Raw genomic sequence first — 21,087 nt, 5'->3', positions numbered from 1 at the left:
CACCCCATACATTTGCCGTTCTGACACAGTCTAGGATAAACTTATGCTTATTTTTAATTAGCACATAGTTAGAATTTCACCAAAAATGAAATATAGGCCCACAAGGCAGACGAGGTGGCCGAGTGGTTAAGGCGATGGACTGCTAATCCATTGTGCTCTGCACGCGTTGGTTCGAATCCCACCTTCGTCGGAAAGCCATCAGACACTCTTTTGAAGGTGAGCATGTCTCGTAGTACAATTACACTCTCTTTCAAGACACTGCCATAATCCACTAGAAGGGCCCAACTGACTATTCCATTATGGCATTTATGTCAAATAAAGGGAAGTATTTTGTGCTTAATTGAAATTAGATCTTTCATGAAGTGTCCAGAGGATTGCCTATTCCTCACTCCTGGCCTTCCAACCAGTTTGGATAGATAGACTGATAAGAAAGCATTTCTTACTCCTAAAGTTTCAGCCGTCTTAAGTGTATGAGTGTTTACATTTGTCTGCCCCACAGAGACAGATCACTTCTAATAAGTGAGTTCTCTATCTGTCACTGATTGCGGACATACTCACTAGAGCTTTCAGTATGGTCATAAATGTGAATACTCTTATGTTCTCAAATCAAAATGGAGTTTTTCCTACTTTCAAGAAAAGTGTCTTAAGCATGCTCTTCGATTTGTGCACGCATGTAGACATTCAAATGCAACTGCATTTCCATACAGAGTCTCAAAATCATAGATATCTTCATACCGCAGTAAGAATACATGTTGCGATTTACAAACTGCAGGCAGACCATCCTTGTAGCTCAGTGGCAGAGCACTGGTCTTGTAAACCAGGGGTCATGAGTTCAAGCCTCATCAGGGCCTTTTTATATGTGTGTTTCTGTATGTTGTTTTCAAGTCATTCTTTCAAGGAGTCACACCTTGTCTTAAGTTTGCTTATTGACAAGCTTCCCTTTCCATCTTTCATCTTATCAAGAAGACTTCATGAAAACCATTGAACCATAAACTATTGCCTCACCCCTTCCGATCGCCTGACGAACGCCTGACAAACGCCAATCTCACCCCGCCGGGCAAGCCCCGCCGGGCAAGCCCCGCCGGGCAAAGCCAAATAAGCCATGCATATTTAAAGTTCCTTTGAAAGGCAGAGCGAGGACTAGGACGTCTGTTCCGACTGAGTCTGCATCCACAGAAAGGATGAAATAAGGCTCTAGAAATTTCACCAAGGAGATATGAACTTCATCCCCCTTAAAATACTTTTTCTCCCAGATACCCCGGCTCTTAGTCAAATGAGGTTAATCTTCAAAACCCCACCCCCACTAACCATAAATATTCACCTCTCCTGCTGTCCATTCAATTGATACAAGGTATCTTGTACATGGAGAGAATGTGAGAAAAAGCAGAATTGCTTCATAGATTTGGTGACCTTGGATGGGTGGGCTGGATAAAGAAGTGAACTTGGATTCTGGAAAGGGAGTATCATGATGGGAATGAGGAAAAGAGAGCATGGACCACATTCACAGGTTAGAGAAATAAATGTAATAGGTTGAATGGTTTTGAAAAGCTAGCTTTGAGCAGGAATTGTTTTTTAAAATTGCAAAGAACTAAAAAAGTCAATGTGGGATTGGAGGCACAATCTGAGCAGAAAGCACCATAAGCTGCTATGGTGCAACTCTTATGTTGACTAGAAACTTTAATATGATGATGCTCTTCTTTTGATATTTCTTTGAGTTAAATGTTATTGTATGTAGCTGACACAGCACTGTTTGCAGCTCCTCAGTTTATGGTTATCCCGTGACAACAATGTATTCATCATATTTATTATTCTACAAAAGTATTTTTAAATGCACTGATGTGGTGTTTGCATGCTATGCAAGATGGTACATCATTGAATGTTTATAAGGAGCATCGCATAGGATATGTGATATTTGGCACCTGGAGGAGTCGGACACGCAGATCCTGAAAAGAAGTTAAGACTCTCTAGCAAGAGCCGTCTTTATTCTGAGTCTAATCTTTACTTTTAGTGAAATGGTTTATGAAAACCAATCAACTGCTCCAGGTGAGGCTCGAACTCACAACCTCAGCATGGCTCAGTGCAAGTACTGCTGTATAAGTACCGCGCGCTAACCGATTGCGCCACTGGAGCTCACTGTTTTCATTTCTCCCCATTTGAGCCATCTAGTGCTAACCAAGTAGATACTGCACTGCTCCATTATTCACTGTGCAAGATCGACTCACATGCTAGCATGTTATCATGACAATTAAAAATACAGTCCAAATGGAATAGATTTGATAATTCTGCTATATCGTGTGCTCTGTCTATTGAACACCCCATACATTTGCCGTTCTGACACAGTCTAGGATAAACTTATGCTTATTTTTAATTAGCACATAGTTAGAATTTCACCAAAAATGAAATATAGGCCCCCAAGGCAGACGAGGTGGCCGAGTGGTTAAGGCGATGGACTGCTAATCCATTGTGCTCTGCACGCGTGGGTTCGAATCCCACCTTCGTCGGAAAGCCATCAGACACTCTTTTGAAGGTGAGCATGTCTCGTAGTACAATTACACTCTCTTTCAAGACACTGCCATAATCCACTAGAAGGGCCCAACTGACTATTCCATTATGGCATTTATGTCAAATAAAGGGAAGTATTTTGTGCTTAATTGAAATTAGATCTTTCATGAAGTGTCCAGAGGATTGCCTATTCCTCACTCCTGGCCTTCCAACCAGTTTGGATAGATAGACTGATAAGAAAGCATTTCTTACTCCTAAAGTTTCAGCCGTCTCAAGTGTATGAGTGTTTACATTTGTCTGCCCCACAGAGACAGATCACTTCTAATAAGTGAGTTCTCTATCTGTCACTGATTGCGGACATACTCACTAGAGCTTTCAGTTCAGTATGGTCATAAATGTGAATACTCTTATGTTCTCAAATCAAAATGGAGTTTTTCCTACTTTCAAGAAAAGTGTCTTAAGCATGCTCTTCGATTTGTGCACGCATGTAGACATTCAAATGCAACTGCATTTCCATACAGAGTCTCAAAATCATAGATATCTTCATACCGCAGTAAGAATACATGTTGCGATTTACAAACTGCAGGCAGACCGGCCTTGTAGCACAGTGGCAGAGCACTGGTCTTGTAAACCAGGGGTCATGAGTTCAAGCCTCATCAGGGCCTTTTTATATGTGTGTTTCTGTATGTTGTTTTCAAGTCATTCTTTCTAGGAGTCACACCTTGTCTTAAGTTTGCTTATTGACAAGCTTCCCTTTCCATCTTTCATCTTATCAAGAAGACTTCATGAAAACCATTGAACCATAAACTATTGCCTCACCCCTTCCGATCGCCTGACGAACGCCTGACAAACGCCATTCTCACCCCGCCGGGCAAGCCCCGCCGGGCAAGCCCCGCCGGGCAAAGCCAAATAAGCCATGCATATTTAAAGTTCCTTTGAAAGGCAGAGCGAGGACTAGGACGTCTGTTCCGACTGAGTCTGCATCCACAGAAAGGATGAAATAAGGCTCTAGAAATTTCACCAAGGAGATATGAACTTCATCCCCCTTAAAATACTTTTTCTCCCAGATACCCCGGCTCTTAGTCAAATGAGGTTAATCTTCAAAACCCCACCCCCACTAACCATAAATATTCACCTCTCCTGCTGTCCATTCAATTGATACAAGGTATCTTGTACATGGAGAGAATGTGAGAAAAAGCAGAATTGCTTCATAGATTTGGTGACCTTGGATGGGTGGGCTGGATAAAGAAGTGAACTTGGATTCTGGAAAGGGAGTATCATGATGGGAATGAGGAAAAGAGAACATGGACCACATTCACAGGTTAGAGAAATAAATGTAATAGGTTGAATGGTTTTGAAAAGCTAGCTTTGAGCAGGAATTGTTTTTTAAAATTGCAAAGAACTAAAAAAGTCAATGTGGGATTGGAGGCACAATCTGAGCAGAAAGCACCATAAGCTGCTATGGTGCAACTCTTATGTTGACTAGAAACTTTAATATGATGATGCTCTTCTTTTGATATTTCTTTGAGTTAAATTTTATTGTATGTAGCTGACACAGCACTGTTTGCAGCTCCTCAGTTTATGGTTATCCCGTGACAACAATGTATTCATCATATTTATTATTCTACAAAAGTATTTTTAAATGCACTGATGTGGTGTTTGCATGCTATGCAAGATGGTACATCATTGAATGTTTATAAGGAGCATCGCATAGGATATGTGATATTTGGCACCTGGAGGAGTCGGACACGCAGATCCTGAAAAGAAGTTAAGACTCTCTAGCAAGAGCCGTCTTTATTCTGAGTCTAATCTTTACTTTTAGTGAAATGGTTTATGAAAACCAATCAACTGCTCCAGGTGAGGCTCGAACTCACAACCTCAGCATGGCTCAGTGCAAGTACTGCTGTATAAGTACCGCGCGCTAACCGATTGCGCCACTGGAGCTCACTGTTTTCATTTCTCCCCATTTGAGCCATCTAGTGCTAACCAAGTAGATACTGCACTGCTCCATTATTCACTGTGCAAGATCGACTCACATGCTAGCATGTTATCATGACAATTAAAAATACAGTCCAAATGGAATAGATTTGATAATTCTGCTATATCGTGTGCTCTGTCTATTGAACACCCCATACATTTGCCGTTCTGACACAGTCTAGGATAAACTTATGCTTATTTTTAATTAGCACATAGTTAGAATTTCACCAAAAATGAAATATAGGCCCCCAAGGCAGACGAGGTGGCCGAGTGGTTAAGGCGATGGACTGCTAATCCATTGTGCTCTGCACGCGTGGGTTCGAATCCCACCTTCGTCGGAAAGCCATCAGACACTCTTTTGAAGGTGAGCATGTCTCGTAGTACAATTACACTCTCTTTCAAGACACTGCCATAATCCACTAGAAGGGCCCAACTGACTATTCCATTATGGCATTTATGTCAAATAAAGGGAAGTATTTTGTGCTTAATTGAAATTAGATCTTTCATGAAGTGTCCAGAGGATTGCCTATTCCTCACTCCTGGCCTTCCAACCAGTTTGGATAGATAGACTGATAAGAAAGCATTTCTTACTCCTAAAGTTTCAGCCGTCTCAAGTGTATGAGTGTTTACATTTGTCTGCCCCACAGAGACAGATCACTTCTAATAAGTGAGTTCTCTATCTGTCACTGATTGCGGACATACTCACTAGAGCTTTCAGTTCAGTATGGTCATAAATGTGAATACTCTTATGTTCTCAAATCAAAATGGAGTTTTTCCTACTTTCAAGAAAAGTGTCTTAAGCATGCTCTTCGATTTGTGCACGCATGTAGACATTCAAATGCAACTGCATTTCCATACAGAGTCTCAAAATCATAGATATCTTCATACCGCAGTAAGAATACATGTTGCGATTTACAAACTGCAGGCAGACCGGCCTTGTAGCACAGTGGCAGAGCACTGGTCTTGTAAACCAGGGGTCATGAGTTCAAGCCTCATCAGGGCCTTTTTATATGTGTGTTTCTGTATGTTGTTTTCAAGTCATTCTTTCTAGGAGTCACACCTTGTCTTAAGTTTGCTTATTGACAAGCTTCCCTTTCCATCTTTCATCTTATCAAGAAGACTTCATGAAAACCATTGAACCATAAACTATTGCCTCACCCCTTCCGATCGCCTGACGAACGCCTGACAAACGCCATTCTCACCCCGCCGGGCAAGCCCCGCCGGGCAAGCCCCGCCGGGCAAAGCCAAATAAGCCATGCATATTTAAAGTTCCTTTGAAAGGCAGAGCGAGGACTAGGACGTCTGTTCCGACTGAGTCTGCATCCACAGAAAGGATGAAATAAGGCTCTAGAAATTTCACCAAGGAGATATGAACTTCATCCCCCTTAAAATACTTTTTCTCCCAGATACCCCGGCTCTTAGTCAAATGAGGTTAATCTTCAAAACCCCACCCCCACTAACCATAAATATTCACCTCTCCTGCTGTCCATTCAATTGATACAAGGTATCTTGTACATGGAGAGAATGTGAGAAAAAGCAGAATTGCTTCATAGATTTGGTGACCTTGGATGGGTGGGCTGGATAAAGAAGTGAACTTGGATTCTGGAAAGGGAGTATCATGATGGGAATGAGGAAAAGAGAACATGGACCACATTCACAGGTTAGAGAAATAAATGTAATAGGTTGAATGGTTTTGAAAAGCTAGCTTTGAGCAGGAATTGTTTTTTAAAATTGCAAAGAACTAAAAAAGTCAATGTGGGATTGGAGGCACAATCTGAGCAGAAAGCACCATAAGCTGCTATGGTGCAACTCTTATGTTGACTAGAAACTTTAATATGATGATGCTCTTCTTTTGATATTTCTTTGAGTTAAATTTTATTGTATGTAGCTGACACAGCACTGTTTGCAGCTCCTCAGTTTATGGTTATCCCGTGACAACAATGTATTCATCATATTTATTATTCTACAAAAGTATTTTTAAATGCACTGATGTGGTGTTTGCATGCTATGCAAGATGGTACATCATTGAATGTTTATAAGGAGCATCGCATAGGATATGTGATATTTGGCACCTGGAGGAGTCGGACACGCAGATCCTGAAAAGAAGTTAAGACTCTCTAGCAAGAGCCGTCTTTATTCTGAGTCTAATCTTTACTTTTAGTGAAATGGTTTATGAAAACCAATCAACTGCTCCAGGTGAGGCTCGAACTCACAACCTCGGCATGGCTCAGTGCAAGTACTGCTGTATAAGTACCGCGCGCTAACCGATTGCGCCACTGGAGCTCACTGTTTTCACTTCTCCCCATTTGAGCCATCTAGTGCTAACCAAGTAGATACTGCACTGCTCCATTATTCACTGTGCAAGATCGACTCACATGCTAGCATGTTATCATGACCAATAAAAATACAGTCCAAATGGAATAGATTTGATAATTCTGCTATATCGTGTGCTCTGTCTATTGAACACCCCATACATTTGCCGTTCTGACACAGTCTAGGATAAACTTATGCTTATTTTTAATTAGCACATAGTTAAAATTTCACCAAAAATGAAATATAGGCCCCTAAGGCAGACGAGGTGGCCGAGTGGTTAAGGCGATGGACTGCTAATCCATTGTGCTCTGCACGCGTGGGTTCGAATCCCACCTTCGTCGGAAAGCCATCAGACACTCTTTTGAAGGTGAGCATGTCTCGTAGTACAATTACACTCTCTTTCAAGACACTGCCATAATCCACTAGAAGGGCCCAACTGACTATTCCATTATGGCATTTATGTCAAATAAAGGGAAGTATTTTGTGCTTAATTGAAATTAGATCTTTCATGAAGTGTCCAGAGGATTGCCTATTCCTCACTCCTGGCCTTCCAACCAGTTTGGATAGATAGACTGATAAGAAAGCATTTCTTACTCCTAAAGTTTCAGCCGTCTCAAGTGTATGAGTGTTTACATTTGTCTGCCCCACAGAGACAGATCACTTCTAATAAGTGAGTTCTCTATCTGTCACTGATTGCGGACATACTCACTAGAGCTTTCAGTATGGTCATAAATGTGAATACTCTTATGTTCTCAAATCAAAATGGAGTTTTTCCTACTTTCAAGAAAAGTGTCTTAAGCATGCTCTTCGATTTGTGCACGCATGTAGACATTCAAATGCAACTGCATTTCCATACAGAGTCTCAAAATCATAGATATCTTCATACCGCAGTAAGAATACATGTTGCGATTTACAAACTGCAGGCAGACCGGCCTTGTAGCTCAGTGGCAGAGCACTGGTCTTGTAAACCAGGGGTCATGAGTTCAAGCCTCATCAGGGTCTTTTTATATGTGTGTTTCTGTATGTTGTTTTTAAGTCATTCTTTCTAGGAGTCACACCTTGTCTTAAGTTTGCTTATTGACAAGCTTCCCTTTCCATCTTTCATCTTATCAAGAAGACTTCATGAAAACCATTGAACCATAAACTATTGCCTCACCCCTTCCGATCGCCTGACGAACGCCTGACAAACGCCATTCTCACCCCGCCGGGCAAGCCCCGCCGGGCAAAGCCAAATAAGCCATGCATATTTAAAGTTCCTTTGAAAGGCAGAGCGAGGACTAGGACGTCTGTTCCGACTGAGTCTGCATCCACAGAAAGGATGAAATAAGGCTCTAGAAATTTCACCAAGGAGATATGAACTTCATCCCCCTTAAAATACTTTTTCTCCCAGATACCCCGGCTCTTAGTCAAATGAGGTTAATCTTCAAAACCCCACCCCCACTAACCATAAATATTCACCTCTCCTGCTGTCCATTCAATTGATACAAGGTATCTTGTACATGGAGAGAATGTGAGAAAAAGCAGAATTGCTTCATAGATTTGGTGACCTTGGATGGGTGGGCTGGATAAAGAAGTGAACTTGGTTTCCGGAAAGGGAGTATCATGATGGGAATGAGGAAAAGAGAACATGGACCACATTCACAGGTTAGAGAAATAAATGTAATAGGTTGAATGGTTTTGAAAAGCTAGCTTTGAGCAGGAATTGTTTTTTAAAATTGCAAAGAACTAAAAAAGTCAATGTGGGATTGGAGGCACAATCTGAGCAGAAAGCACCATAAGCTGCTATGGTGCAACTCTTATGTTGACTAGAAACTTTAATATGATGATGCTCTTCTTTTGATATTTCTTTGAGTTAAATTTTATTGTATGTAGCTGACACAGCACTGTTTGCAGCTCCTCAGTTTATGGTTATCCCGTGACAACAATGTATTCATCATATTTATTATTCTACAAAAGTATTTTTAAATGCACTGATGTGGTGTTTGCATGCTATGCAAGATGGTACATCATTGAATGTTTATAAGGAGCATCGCATAGGATATGTGATATTTGGCACCTGGAGGAGTCGGACACGCAGATCCTGAAAAGAAGTTAAGACTCTATAGCAAGAGCCGTCTTTATTCTGAGTCTAATCTTTACTTTTAGTGAAATGGTTTATGAAAACCAATCAACTGCTCCAGGTGAGGCTCGAACTCACAACCTCGGCATGGCTCAGTGCAAGTACTGCTGTATAAGTACCGCGCGCTAACCGATTGCGCCACTGGAGCTCACTGTTTTCATTTCTCCCCATTTGAGCCATCTAGTGCTAACCAAGTAGATACTGCACTGCTCCATTATTCACTGTGCAAGATCGACTCACATGCTAGCATGTTATCATGACTATTAAAAATACAGTCCAAATGGAATAGATTTGATAATTCTGCTATATCGTGTGCTCTGTCTATTGAACACCCCATACATTTGCCGTTCTGACACAGTCTAGGATAAACTTATGCTTATTTTTAATTAGCACATAGTTAGAATTTCACCAAAAATGAAATATAGGCTCCTAAGGCAGACGAGGTGGCCGAGTGGTTAAGGCGATGGACTGCTAATCCATTGTGCTCTGCACGCGTGGGTTCGAATCCCACCTTCGTCGGAAAGCCATCAGACACTCTTTTGAAGGTGAGCATGTCTTGTAGTACAATTACACTCTCTTTCAAGACACTGCCATAATCCACTAGAAGGGCCCAACTGACTATTCCATTATGGCATTTATGTCAAATAAAGGGAAGTATTTTGTGCTTAATTGAAATTAGATCTTTCATGAAGTGTCCAGAGGATTGCCTATTCCTCACTCCTGGCCTTCCAACCAGTTTGGATAGATAGACTGATAAGAAAGCATTTCTTACTCCTAAAGTTTCAGACGTCTCAAGTGTATGAGTGTTTACATTTGTCTGCCCCACAGAGACAGATCACTTCTAATAAGTGAGTTCTCTATCTGTCACTGATTGCGGACATACTCACTAGAGCTTTCAGTATGGTCATAAATGTGAATACTCTTATGTTCTCAAATCAAAATGGAGTTTTTCCTATTTTCAAGAAAAGTGTCTTAAGCATGCTCTTCGATTTGTGCACGCATGTAGACATTCAAATGCAACTGCATTTCCATACAGAGTCTCAAAATCATAGATATCTTCATACCGCAGTAAGAATACATGTTGCGATTTACAAACTGCAGGCAGACTGGCCTTGTAGCACAGTGGCAGAGCACTGGTCTTGTAAACCAGGGGTCATGAGTTCAAGCCTCATCAGGGCCTTTTTATATGTGTGTTTCTGTATGTTGTTTTCAAGTCATTCTTTCTAGGAGTCACACCTTGTCTTAAGTTTGCTTATTGACAAGCTTCCCTTTCCATCTTTCATCTTATCAAGAAGACTTCATGAAAACCATTGAACCATAAACTATTGCCTCACCCCTTCCGATCGCCTGACGAACGTCTGACAAACGCCATTCTCACCCCGCCGGGCAAGCCCTGCCGGGCAAAGCCAAATAAGCCATGCATATTTAAAGTTCCTTTGAAAGGCAGAGCGAGGACTAGGACGTCTGTTCCGACTGAGTCTGCATCCACAGAAAGGATGAAATAAGGCTCTAGAAATTTCACCAAGGAGATATGAACTTCATCCCCCTTAAAATACTTTTTCTCCCAGATACCCCGGCTCTTAGTCAAATGAGGTTAATCTTCAAAACCCCACCCCCACTAACCATAAATATTCACCTCTCCTGCTGTCCATTCAATTGATACAAGGTATCTTGTACATGGAGAGAATGTGAGAAAAAGCAGAATTGCTTCATAGATTTGGTGACCTTGGATGGGTGGGCTGGATAAAGAAGTGAACTTGGTTTCCGGAAAGGGAGTATCATGATGGGAATGAGGAAAAGAGAACATGGACCACATTCACAGGTTAGAGAAATAAATGTAATAGGTTGAATGGTTTTGAAAAGCTAGCTTTGAGCAGGAATTGTTTTTTAAAATTGCAAAGAACTAAAAAAGTCAATGTGGGATTGGAGGCACAATCTGAGCAGAAAGCACCATAAGCTGCTATGGTGCAACTCTTTTGTTGACTAGAAACTTTAATATGATGATGCTCTTCTTTTGATATTTCTTTGAGTTAAATTTTATTGTATGTAGCTGACAGCACTGATTGCAGCTCCTCAGTTTATGGTTATCCCGTGACAACAATGTATTCATCATATTTATTATTCTACAAAAGTATTTTTAAATGCACTGATGTGGTGTTTGCATGCTATGCAAGATGGTACATCATTGAATGTTTATAAGGAGCATCGCATAGGATATGTGATATTTGGCACCTGGAGGAGTCGGACACGCAGATCCTGAAAAGAAGTTAAGACTCTCTAGCAAGAGCCGTCTTTATTCTGAGTCTAATCTTTACTTTTAGTGAAATGGTTTATGAAAACCAATCAACTGCTCCAGGTGAGGCTCGAACTCACAACCTCGGCATGGCTCAGTGCAAGTACTGCTGTATAAGTACCGCGCGCTAACCGATTGCGCCACTGGAGCTCACTGTTTTCATTTCTCTCCATTTGAGCCATCTAGTGCTAACCAAGTAGATACTGCACTGCTCCATTATTCACTGTGCAAGATCGACTCACATGCTAGCATGTTATCATGACAATTAAAAATACAGTCCAAATGGAATAGATTTGATAATTCTGCTATATCGTGTGCTCTGTCTATTGAACACCCCATACATTTGCCGTTCTGACACAGTCTAGGATAAACTTATGCTTATTTTTAATTAGCACATAGTTAGAATTTCACCAAAAATGAAATATAGGCCCCCAAGGCATACGAGGTGGCCGAGTGGTTAAGGCGATGGACTGCTAATCCACATTGTGCTCTGCACGCGTGGGTTCGAATCCCACCTTCGTCGGAAAGCCATCAGACACTCTTTTGAAGGTGAGCATGTCTCGTAGTACAATTACACTCTCTTTCAAGACACTGCCATAATCCACTAGAAGGGCCCAACTGACTATTCCATTATGGCATTTATGTCAAATAAAGGGAAGTATTTTGTGCTTAATTGAAATTAGATCTTTCATGAAGTGTCCAGAGGATTGCCTATTCCTCACTCCTGGCCTTCCAACCAGTTTGGATAGATAGACTGATAAGAAAGCATTTCTTACTCCTAAAGTTTCAGCCGTCTCAAGTGTATGAGTGTTTACATTTGTCTGCCCCACAGAGACAGATCACTTCTAATAAGTGAGTTCTCTATCTGTCACTGATTGCGGACATACTCACTAGAGCTTTCAGTATGGTCATAAATGTGAATACTCTTATGTTCTCAAATCAAAATGGAGTTTTTCCTACTTTCAAGAAAAGTGTCTTAAGCATGCTCTTCGATTTGTGCACGCATGTAGACATTCAAATGCAACTGCATTTCCATACAGAGTCTCAAAATCATAGATATCTTCATACCGCAGTAAGAATACATGTTGCGATTTACAAACTGCAGGCAGACCATCCTTGTAGCTCAGTGGCAGAGCACTGGTCTTGTAAACCAGGGGTCATGAGTTCAAGCCTCATCAGGGCCTTTTTATATGTGTGTTTCTGTATGTTGTTTTCAAGTCATTCTTTCTAGGAGTCACACCTTGTCTTAAGTTTGCTTATTGACAAGCTTCCCTTTCCATCTTTCATCTTATCAAGAAGACTTCATGAAAACCATTGAACCATAAACTATTGCCTCACCCCTTCCGATCGCCTGACGAACGCCTGACAAACGCCATTCTCACCCCGCCGGGCAAGCCCCGCCGGGCAAGCCCCGCCGGGCAAAGCCAAATAAGCCATGCATATTTAAAGTTCCTTTGAAAGGCAGAGCGAGGACTAGGACGTCTGTTCCGACTGAGTCTGCATCCACAGAAAGGATGAAATAAGGCTCTAGAAATTTCACCAAGGAGATATGAACTTCATCCCCCTTAAAATACTTTTTCTCCCAGATACCCCGGCTCTTAGTCAAATGAGGTTAATCTTCAAAACCCCACCCCCACTAACCATAAATATTCACCTCTCCTGCTGTCCATTCAATTGATACAAGGTATCTTGTACATGGAGAGAATGTGAGAAAAAGCAGAATTGCTTCATAGATTTGGTGACCTTGGATGGGTGGGCTGGATAAAGAAGTGAACTTGGATTCTGGAAAGGGAGTATCATGATGGGAATGAGGAAAAGAGAACATGGACCACATTCACAGGTTAGAGAAATAAATGTAATAGGTTGAATGGTTTTGAAAAGCTAGCTTTGAGCAGGAATTGTTTTTTAAAATTGCAAAGAACTAAAAAAGTCAATGTGGGATTGGAGGCACAATCTGAGCAGAAAGCACCATAAGCTGCTATGGTGCAACTCTTATGTTGACTAGAAACTTTAATATGATGATGCTCTTCTTTTGATATTTCTTTGAGTTAAATTTTATTGTATGTAGCTGACACAGCACTGTTTGCAGCTCCTCAGTTTATGGTTATCCCGTGACAACAATGTATTCATCATATTTATTATTCTACAAAAGTATTTTTAAATGCACTGATGTGGTGTTTGCATGCTATGCAAGATGGTACATCATTGAATGTTTATAAGGAGCATCGCATAGGATATGTGATATTTGGCACCTGGAGGAGTCGGACACGCAGATCCTGAAAAGAAGTTAAGACTCTCTAGCAAGAGCCGTCTTTATTCTGAGTCTAATCTTTACTTTTAGTGAAATGGTTTATGAAAACCAATCAACTGCTCCAGGTGAGGCTCGAACTCACAACCTCGGCATGGCTCAGTGCAAGTACTGCTGTATAAGTACCGCGCGCTAACCGATTGCGCCACTGGAGCTCACTGTTTTCACTTCTCCCCATTTGAGCCATCTAGTGCTAACCAAGTAGATACTGCACTGCTCCATTATTCACTGTGCAAGATCGACTCAAATGCTAGCATGTTATCATGACCAATAAAAATACAGTCCAAATGGAATAGATTTGATAATTCTGCTATATCGTGTGCTCTGTCTATTGAACACCCCATACATTTGCCGTTCTGACACAGTCTAGGATAAACTTATGCTTATTTTTAATTAGCACATAGTTAAACTTTTACCAAAAATGAAATATAGGCCCCTAAGGCAGACGAGGTGGCCGAGTGGTTAAGGCGATGGACTGCTAATCCATTGTGCTCTGCACGCGTGGGTTCGAATCCCACCTTCGTCGGAAAGCCATCAGACACTCTTTTGAAGGTGAGCATGTCTCGTAGTACAATTACACTCTCTTTCAAGACACTGCCATAATCCACTAGAAGGGCCCAACTGACTATTCCATTATGGCATTTATGTCAAATAAAGGGAAGTATTTTGTGCTTAATTGAAATTAGATCTTTCATGAAGTGTCCAGAGGATTGCCTATTCCTCACTCCTGGCCTTCCAACCAGTTTAAATAGATAGACTGATAAGAAAGCATTTCTTACTCCTAAAGTTTCAGCCGTCTCAAGTGTATGAGTGTTTACATTTGTCTGCCCCACAGAGACAGATCACTTCTAATAAGTGAGTTCTCTATCTGTCACTGATTGCGGACATACTCACTAGAGCTTTCAGTATGGTCATAAATGTGAATACTCTTATGTTCTCAAATCAAAATGGAGTTTTTCCTACTTTCAAGAAAAGTGTCTTAAGCATGCTCTTCGATTTGTGCACGCATGTAGACATTCAAATGCAACTGCATTTCCATACAGAGTCTCAAAATCATAGATATCTTCATACCGCAGTAAGAATACATGTTGCGATTTACAAACTGCAAGCAGACCGGCCTTGTAGCACAGTGGCAGAGCACTGGTCTTGTAAACCAGGGGTCATGAGTTCAAGCCTCATCAGGGCCTTTTTATATGTGTGTTTCTGTATGTTGTTTTCAAGTCATTCTTTCTAGGAGTCACACCTTGTCTTAAGTTTGCTTATTGACAAGCTTCCCTTTCCATCTTTCATCTTATCAAGAAGACTTCATGAAAACCATTGAACCATAAACTATTGCCTCACCCCTTCCGATCGCCTGACGAACGCCTGACAAACGCCATTCTCACCCCGCCGGGCAAAGCCAAATAAGCCATGCATATTTAAAGTTCCTTTGAAAGGCAGAGCGAGGACTAGGACGTCTGTTCCGACTGAGTCTGCATCCACAGAAAGGATGAAATAAGGCTCTAGAAATTTCACCAAGGAGATATGAACTTCATCCCCCTTAAAATACTTTTTCTCCCAGATACCCCGGCTCTTAGTCAAATGAGGTTAATCTTCAAAACCCCACCCCCACTAACCATAAATATTCACCTCTCCTGCTGTCCATTCAATTGATACAAGGTATCTTGTACATGGAGAGAATGTGAGAAAAAGCAGAATTGCTTCATAGATTTGGTGACCTTGGATGGGTGGGCTGGATAAAGAAGTGAACTTGGTTTCCGGAAAGGGAGTATCATGATGGGAATGAGGAAAAGAGAACATGGACCACATTCACAGGTTAGAGAAATAAATGTAATAGGTTGAATGGTTTTGAAAAGCTAGCTTTGAGCAGGAATTGTTTTTTAAAATTGCAAAGAACTAAAAAAGTCAATGTGGGATTGGAGGCACAATCTGAGCAGAAAGCACCATAAGCTGCTATGGTGCAACTCTTATGTTGACTAGAAACTTTAATATGATGATGCTCTTCTTTTGATATTTCTTTGAGTTAAATTTTATTGTATGTAGCTGACACAGCACTGTTTGCAGCTCCTCAGTTTATGGTTATCCCGTGACAACAATGTATTCATCATATTTATTATTCTACAAAAGTATTTTTAAATGCACTGATGTGGTGTTTGCATGCTATGCAAGATGGTACATCATTGAATGTTTATAAGGAGCATCGCATAGGATATGTGATATTTGGCACCTGGAGGAGTCGGACACGCAGATCCTGAAAAGAAGTTAAGACTCTCTAGCAAGAGCCGTCTTTATTCTGAGTCTAATCTTTACTTTTAGTGAAATGGTTTATGAAAACCAATCAACTGCTCCAGGTGAGGCTCGAACTCACAACCTCGGCATGGCTCAGTGCAAGTACTGCTGTATAAGTACCGCGCGCTAACCGATTGCGCCACTGGAGCTCACTGTTTTCATTTCTCCCCATTTAAGCCATCTAGTGCTAACCAAGTAGATACTGCACTGCTCCATTATTCACTGTGCAAGATCGACTCACATGCTAGCATGTTATCATGACTATTAAAAATACAGTCCAAATGGAATAGATTTGATAATTCTGCTATATCGTGTGCTCTGTCTATTGAACACCCCATACATTTGCCGTTCTGACACAGTCTAGGATAAACTTATGCTTATTTTTAATTAGCACATAGTTAGAATTTCACCAAAAATGAAATATAGGCCCACAAGGCAGACGAGGTGGCCGAGTGGTTAAGGCGATGGACTGCTAATCCATTGTGCTCTGCACGCGTTGGTTCGAATCCCACCTTCGTCGGAAAGCCATCAGACACTCTTTTGAAGGTGAGCATGTCTCGTAGTACAATTACACTCTCTTTCAAGACACTGCCATAATCCACTAGAAGGGCCCAACTGACTATTCCATTATGGCATTTATGTCAAATAAAGGGAAGTATTTTGTGCTTAATTGAAATTAGATCTTTCATGAAGTGTCCAGAGGATTGCCTATTCCTCACTCCTGGCCTTCCAACCAGTTTGGATAGATAGACTGATAAGAAAGCATTTCTTACTCCTAAAGTTTCAGCCGTCTTAAGTGTATGAGTGTTTACATTTGTCTGCCCCACAGAGACAGATCACTTCTAATAAGTGAGTTCTCTATCTGTCACTGATTGCGGACATACTCACTAGAGCTTTCAGTATGGTCATAAATGTGAATACTCTTATGTTCTCAAATCAAAATGGAGTTTTTCCTACTTTCAAGAAAAGTGTCTTAAGCATGCTCTTCGATTTGTGCACGCATGTAGACATTCAAATGCAACTGCATTTCCATACAGAGTCTCAAAATCATAGATATCTTCATACCGCAGTAAGAATACATGTTGCGATTTACAAACTGCAGGCAGACCATCCTTGTAGCTCAGTGGCAGAGCACTGGTCTTGTAAACCAGGGGTCATGAGTTCAAGCCTCATCAGGGCCTTTTTATATGTGTGTTTCTGTATGTTGTTTTCAAGTCATTCTTTCAAGGAGTCACACCTTGTCTTAAGTTTGCTTATTGACAAGCTTCCCTTTCCATCTTTCATCTTATCAAGAAGACTTCATGAAAACCATTGAACCATAAACTATTGCCTCACCCCTTCCGATCGCCTGACGAAACGCCTGACAAACGCCATTCTCACCCCGCCGGGCAAGCCCTGCCGGGCAAAGCCAAATAAGCCATGCATATTTAAAGTTCCTTTGAAAGGCAGAGCGAGGACTAGGACGTCTGTTCCGACTGAGTCTGCATCCACAGAAAGGATGAAATAAGGCTCTAGAAATTTCACCAAGGAGATATGAACTTCATCCCCCTTAAAATACTTTTTCTCCCAGATACCCCGGCTCTTAGTCAAATGAGGTTAATCTTCAAAACCCCACCCCCACTAACCATAAATATTCACCTCTCCTGCTGTCCATTCAATTGATACAAGGTATCTTGTACATGGAGAGAATGTGAGAAAAAGCAGAATTGCTTCATAGATTTGGTGACCTTGGATGGGTGGGCTGGATAAAGAAGTGAACTTGGTTTCCGGAAAGGGAGTATCATGATGGGAATGAGGAAAAGAGAACATGGACCACATTCACAGGTTAGAGAAATAAATGTAATAGGTTGAATGGTTTTGAAAAGCTAGCTTTGAGCAGGAATTGTTTTTTAAAATTGCAAAGAACTAAAAAAGTCAATGTGGGATTGGAGGCACAATCTGAGCAGAAAGCACCATAAGCTGCTATGGTGCAACTCTTATGTTGACTAGAAACTTTAATATGATGATGCTCTTCTTTTGATATTTCTTTGAGTTAAATTTTATTGTATGTAGCTGACACAGCACTGTTTGCAGCTCCTCAGTTTATGGTTATCCCGTGACAACAATGTATTCATCATATTTATTATTCTACAAAAGTATTTTTAAATGCACTGATGTGGTGTTTGCATGCTATGCAAGATGGTACATCATTGAATGTTTATAAGGAGCATCGCATAGGATATGTGATATTTGGCACCTGGAGGAGTCGGACACGCAGATCCTGAAAAGAAGTTAAGACTCTCTAGCAAGAGCCGTCTTTATTCTGAGTCTAATCTTTACTTTTAGTGAAATGGTTTATGAAAACCAATCAACTGCTCCAGGTGAGGCTCGAACTCACAACCTCGGCATGGCTCAGTGCAAGTACTGCTGTATAAGTACCGCGCGCTAACCGATTGCGCCACTGGAGCTCACTGTTTTCATTTCTCCCCATTTAAGCCATCTAGTGCTAACCAAGTAGATACTGCACTGCTCCATTATTCACTGTGCAAGATCGACTCACATGCTAGCATGTTATCATGACTATTAAAAATACAGTCCAAATGGAATAGATTTGATAATTCTGCTATATCGTGTGCTCTGTCTATTGAACACCCCATACATTTGCCGTTCTGACACAGTCTAGGATAAACTTATGCTTATTTTTAATTAGCACATAGTTAGAATTTCACCAAAAATGAAATATAGGCCCACAAGGCAGACGAGGTGGCCGAGTGGTTAAGGCGATGGACTGCTAATCCATTGTGCTCTGCACGCGTTGGTTCGAATCCCACCTTCGTCGGAAAGCCATCAGACACTCTTTTGAAGGTGAGCATGTCTCGTAGTACAATTACACTCTCTTTCAAGACACTGCCATAATCCACTAGAAGGGCCCAACTGACTATTCCATTATGGCATTTATGTCAAATAAAGGGAAGTATTTTGTGCTTAATTGAAATTAGATCTTTCATGAAGTGTCCAGAGGATTGCCTATTCCTCACTCCTGGCCTTCCAACCAGTTTGGATAGATAGACTGATAAGAAAGCATTTCTTACTCCTAAAGTTTCAGCCGTCTTAAGTGTATGAGTGTTTACATTTGTCTGCCCCACAGAGACAGATCACTTCTAATAAGTGAGTTCTCTATCTGTCACTGATTGCGGACATACTCACTAGAGCTTTCAGTATGGTCATAAATGTGAATACTCTTATGTTCTCAAATCAAAATGGAGTTTTTCCTACTTTCAAGAAAAGTGTCTTAAGCATGCTCTTCGATTTGTGCACGCATGTAGACATTCAAATGCAACTGCATTTCCATACAGAGTCTCAAAATCATAGATATCTTCATACCGCAGTAAGAATACATGTTGCGATTTACAAACTGCAGGCAGACCATCCTTGTAGCTCAGTGGCAGAGCACTGGTCTTGTAAACCAGGGGTCATGAGTTCAAGCCTCATCAGGGCCTTTTTATATGTGTGTTTCTGTATGTTGTTTTCAAGTCATTCTTTCAAGGAGTCACACCTTGTCTTAAGTTTGCTTATTGACAAGCTTCCCTTTCCATCTTTCATCTTATCAAGAAGACTTCATGAAAACCATTGAACCATAAACTATTGCCTCACCCCTTCCGATCGCCTGACGAACGCCTGACAAACGCCAATCTCACCCCGCCGGGCAAGCCCTGCCGGGCAAGCCCTGCCGGGCAAAGCCAAATAAGCCATGCATATTTAAAGTTCCTTTGAAAGGCAGAGCGAGGACTAGGACGTCTGTTCCGACTGAGTCTGCATCCACAGAAAGGATGAAATAAGGCTCTAGAAATTTCACCAAGGAGATATGAACTTCATCCCCCTTAAAATACTTTTTCTCCCAGATACCCCGGCTCTTAGTCAAATGAGGTTAATCTTCAAAACCCCACCCCCACTAACCATAAATATTCACCTCTCCTGCTGTCCATTCAATTGATACAAGGTATCTTGTACATGGAGAGAATGTGAGAAAAAGCAGAATTGCTTCATAGATTTGGTGACCTTGGATGGGTGGGCTGGATAAAGAAGTGAACTTGGATTCTGGAAAGGGAGTATCATGATGGGAATGAGGAAAAGAGAGCATGGACCACATTCACAGGTTAGAGAAATAAATGTAATAGGTTGAATGGTTTTGAAAAGCTAGCTTTGAGCAGGAATTGTTTTTTAAAATTGCAAAGAACTAAAAAAGTCAATGTGGGATTGGAGGCACAATCTGAGCAGAAAGCACCATAAGCTGCTATGGTGCAACTCTTATGTTGACTAGAAACTTTAATATGATGATGCTCTTCTTTTGATATTTCTTTGAGTTAAATTTTATTGTATGTAGCTGACACAGCACTGTTTGCAGCTCCTCAGTTTATGGTTATCCCGTGACAACAATGTATTCATCATATTTATTATTCTACAAAAGTATTTTTAAATGCACTGATGTGGTGTTTGCATGCTATGCAAGATGGTACATCATTGAATGTTTATAAGGAGCATCGCATAGGATATGTGATATTTGGCACCTGGAGGAGTCGGACACGCAGATCCTGAAAAGAAGTTAAGACTCTCTAGCAAGAGCCGTCTTTATTCTGAGTCTAATCTTTACTTTTAGTGAAATGGTTTATGAAAACCAATCAACTGCTCCAGGTGAGGCTCGAACTCACAACCTCAGCATGGCTCAGTGCAAGTACTGCTGTATAAGTACCGCGCGCTAACCGATTGCGCCACTGGAGCTCACTGTTTTCATTTCTCCCCATTTGAGCCATCTAGTGCTAACCAAGTAGATACTGCACTGCTCCATTATTCACTGTGCAAGATCGACTCACATGCTAGCATGTTATCATGACTATTAAAAATACAGTCCAAATGGAATAGATTTGATAATTCTGCTATATCGTGTGCTCTGTCTATTGAACACCCCATACATTTGCCGTTCTGACACAGTCTAGGATAAACTTATGCTTATTTTTAATTAGCACATAGTTAGAATTTCACCAAAAATGAAATATAGGCCCCCAAGGCAGACGAGGTGGCCGAGTGGTTAAGGCGATGGACTGCTAATCCATTGTGCTCTGCACGCGTGGGTTCGAATCCCACCTTCGTCGGAAAGCCATCAGACACTCTTTTGAAGGTGAGCATGTCTCGTAGTACAATTACACTCTCTTTCAAGACACTGCCATAATCCACTAGAAGAGAAGAGAATTCCTTATGGGGTAACCCAGTATCCCTCAGAACCTGGGCAATACAGTAATAGTTTCAACA

At 41.1% G+C, this 21,087-nt stretch overlaps 28 non-coding genes across 28 annotated transcripts; 19 read left to right on the top strand and 9 right to left on the bottom strand.

Moving 5' to 3' along the window:
- Positions 1–108: 108 nt before the first annotated feature.
- Positions 109–190, top strand: TRNAS-GCU (transfer RNA serine (anticodon GCU)). Its single transcript has one exon. It is a non-coding gene; the product is annotated as a tRNA-Ser (tRNA).
- Positions 191–779: 589 nt separating this feature from the next.
- Positions 780–851, top strand: TRNAT-UGU (transfer RNA threonine (anticodon UGU)). The gene has a single exon. It is a non-coding gene; the product is annotated as a tRNA-Thr (tRNA).
- Positions 852–2,035: 1,184 nt separating this feature from the next.
- On the bottom strand, positions 2,036–2,130 carry TRNAI-UAU (transfer RNA isoleucine (anticodon UAU)). Its single transcript has 2 exons — positions 2,093–2,130; positions 2,036–2,071 (listed from the first exon to the last, which is right to left on the bottom strand). It is a non-coding gene; the product is annotated as a tRNA-Ile (tRNA).
- Positions 2,131–2,419: 289 nt separating this feature from the next.
- On the top strand, positions 2,420–2,501 carry TRNAS-GCU (transfer RNA serine (anticodon GCU)). The gene has a single exon. It is a non-coding gene; the product is annotated as a tRNA-Ser (tRNA).
- A 594-nt stretch (positions 2,502–3,095) lies between these two features.
- TRNAT-UGU (transfer RNA threonine (anticodon UGU)) lies at positions 3,096–3,167 on the top strand. Its single transcript has one exon. It is a non-coding gene; the product is annotated as a tRNA-Thr (tRNA).
- A 1,184-nt stretch (positions 3,168–4,351) lies between these two features.
- TRNAI-UAU (transfer RNA isoleucine (anticodon UAU)) lies at positions 4,352–4,446 on the bottom strand. Its single transcript has 2 exons — positions 4,409–4,446; positions 4,352–4,387 (listed from the first exon to the last, which is right to left on the bottom strand). It is a non-coding gene; the product is annotated as a tRNA-Ile (tRNA).
- A 289-nt stretch (positions 4,447–4,735) lies between these two features.
- TRNAS-GCU (transfer RNA serine (anticodon GCU)) lies at positions 4,736–4,817 on the top strand. The gene has a single exon. It is a non-coding gene; the product is annotated as a tRNA-Ser (tRNA).
- A 594-nt stretch (positions 4,818–5,411) lies between these two features.
- On the top strand, positions 5,412–5,483 carry TRNAT-UGU (transfer RNA threonine (anticodon UGU)). Its single transcript has one exon. It is a non-coding gene; the product is annotated as a tRNA-Thr (tRNA).
- A 1,184-nt stretch (positions 5,484–6,667) lies between these two features.
- On the bottom strand, positions 6,668–6,762 carry TRNAI-UAU (transfer RNA isoleucine (anticodon UAU)). The gene is made up of 2 exons: positions 6,725–6,762; positions 6,668–6,703 (listed from the first exon to the last, which is right to left on the bottom strand). It is a non-coding gene; the product is annotated as a tRNA-Ile (tRNA).
- Positions 6,763–7,051: 289 nt separating this feature from the next.
- On the top strand, positions 7,052–7,133 carry TRNAS-GCU (transfer RNA serine (anticodon GCU)). The gene has a single exon. It is a non-coding gene; the product is annotated as a tRNA-Ser (tRNA).
- Positions 7,134–7,722: 589 nt separating this feature from the next.
- TRNAT-UGU (transfer RNA threonine (anticodon UGU)) lies at positions 7,723–7,794 on the top strand. Its single transcript has one exon. It is a non-coding gene; the product is annotated as a tRNA-Thr (tRNA).
- Positions 7,795–8,964: 1,170 nt separating this feature from the next.
- Positions 8,965–9,059, bottom strand: TRNAI-UAU (transfer RNA isoleucine (anticodon UAU)). The gene is made up of 2 exons: positions 9,022–9,059; positions 8,965–9,000 (listed from the first exon to the last, which is right to left on the bottom strand). It is a non-coding gene; the product is annotated as a tRNA-Ile (tRNA).
- Positions 9,060–9,348: 289 nt separating this feature from the next.
- TRNAS-GCU (transfer RNA serine (anticodon GCU)) lies at positions 9,349–9,430 on the top strand. Its single transcript has one exon. It is a non-coding gene; the product is annotated as a tRNA-Ser (tRNA).
- Positions 9,431–10,019: 589 nt separating this feature from the next.
- Positions 10,020–10,091, top strand: TRNAT-UGU (transfer RNA threonine (anticodon UGU)). Its single transcript has one exon. It is a non-coding gene; the product is annotated as a tRNA-Thr (tRNA).
- A 1,168-nt stretch (positions 10,092–11,259) lies between these two features.
- Positions 11,260–11,354, bottom strand: TRNAI-UAU (transfer RNA isoleucine (anticodon UAU)). The gene is made up of 2 exons: positions 11,317–11,354; positions 11,260–11,295 (listed from the first exon to the last, which is right to left on the bottom strand). It is a non-coding gene; the product is annotated as a tRNA-Ile (tRNA).
- A 289-nt stretch (positions 11,355–11,643) lies between these two features.
- Positions 11,644–11,727, top strand: TRNAS-GCU (transfer RNA serine (anticodon GCU)). The gene has a single exon. It is a non-coding gene; the product is annotated as a tRNA-Ser (tRNA).
- Positions 11,728–12,316: 589 nt separating this feature from the next.
- TRNAT-UGU (transfer RNA threonine (anticodon UGU)) lies at positions 12,317–12,388 on the top strand. Its single transcript has one exon. It is a non-coding gene; the product is annotated as a tRNA-Thr (tRNA).
- A 1,184-nt stretch (positions 12,389–13,572) lies between these two features.
- TRNAI-UAU (transfer RNA isoleucine (anticodon UAU)) lies at positions 13,573–13,667 on the bottom strand. Its single transcript has 2 exons — positions 13,630–13,667; positions 13,573–13,608 (listed from the first exon to the last, which is right to left on the bottom strand). It is a non-coding gene; the product is annotated as a tRNA-Ile (tRNA).
- A 289-nt stretch (positions 13,668–13,956) lies between these two features.
- On the top strand, positions 13,957–14,038 carry TRNAS-GCU (transfer RNA serine (anticodon GCU)). Its single transcript has one exon. It is a non-coding gene; the product is annotated as a tRNA-Ser (tRNA).
- Positions 14,039–14,627: 589 nt separating this feature from the next.
- Positions 14,628–14,699, top strand: TRNAT-UGU (transfer RNA threonine (anticodon UGU)). The gene has a single exon. It is a non-coding gene; the product is annotated as a tRNA-Thr (tRNA).
- Positions 14,700–15,855: 1,156 nt separating this feature from the next.
- TRNAI-UAU (transfer RNA isoleucine (anticodon UAU)) lies at positions 15,856–15,950 on the bottom strand. Its single transcript has 2 exons — positions 15,913–15,950; positions 15,856–15,891 (listed from the first exon to the last, which is right to left on the bottom strand). It is a non-coding gene; the product is annotated as a tRNA-Ile (tRNA).
- Positions 15,951–16,239: 289 nt separating this feature from the next.
- On the top strand, positions 16,240–16,321 carry TRNAS-GCU (transfer RNA serine (anticodon GCU)). The gene has a single exon. It is a non-coding gene; the product is annotated as a tRNA-Ser (tRNA).
- Positions 16,322–16,910: 589 nt separating this feature from the next.
- On the top strand, positions 16,911–16,982 carry TRNAT-UGU (transfer RNA threonine (anticodon UGU)). Its single transcript has one exon. It is a non-coding gene; the product is annotated as a tRNA-Thr (tRNA).
- A 1,171-nt stretch (positions 16,983–18,153) lies between these two features.
- On the bottom strand, positions 18,154–18,248 carry TRNAI-UAU (transfer RNA isoleucine (anticodon UAU)). The gene is made up of 2 exons: positions 18,211–18,248; positions 18,154–18,189 (listed from the first exon to the last, which is right to left on the bottom strand). It is a non-coding gene; the product is annotated as a tRNA-Ile (tRNA).
- Positions 18,249–18,537: 289 nt separating this feature from the next.
- On the top strand, positions 18,538–18,619 carry TRNAS-GCU (transfer RNA serine (anticodon GCU)). Its single transcript has one exon. It is a non-coding gene; the product is annotated as a tRNA-Ser (tRNA).
- A 589-nt stretch (positions 18,620–19,208) lies between these two features.
- TRNAT-UGU (transfer RNA threonine (anticodon UGU)) lies at positions 19,209–19,280 on the top strand. Its single transcript has one exon. It is a non-coding gene; the product is annotated as a tRNA-Thr (tRNA).
- A 1,184-nt stretch (positions 19,281–20,464) lies between these two features.
- On the bottom strand, positions 20,465–20,559 carry TRNAI-UAU (transfer RNA isoleucine (anticodon UAU)). The gene is made up of 2 exons: positions 20,522–20,559; positions 20,465–20,500 (listed from the first exon to the last, which is right to left on the bottom strand). It is a non-coding gene; the product is annotated as a tRNA-Ile (tRNA).
- A 289-nt stretch (positions 20,560–20,848) lies between these two features.
- TRNAS-GCU (transfer RNA serine (anticodon GCU)) lies at positions 20,849–20,930 on the top strand. The gene has a single exon. It is a non-coding gene; the product is annotated as a tRNA-Ser (tRNA).
- The last annotated feature ends 157 nt before the right edge of the window (positions 20,931–21,087 follow it).

The sequence above is a fragment of the Lissotriton vulgaris genome, unplaced genomic scaffold (assembly GCF_964263255.1).
Source record: "Lissotriton vulgaris unplaced genomic scaffold, aLisVul1.2 SCAFFOLD_1673, whole genome shotgun sequence".
Lineage (NCBI taxonomy): Eukaryota > Metazoa > Chordata > Amphibia > Caudata > Salamandridae > Lissotriton > Lissotriton vulgaris.
The sequence above is the reverse complement of the archived record's forward strand: the minus strand, read 5'-3'. Positions and strand labels throughout refer to the sequence as shown.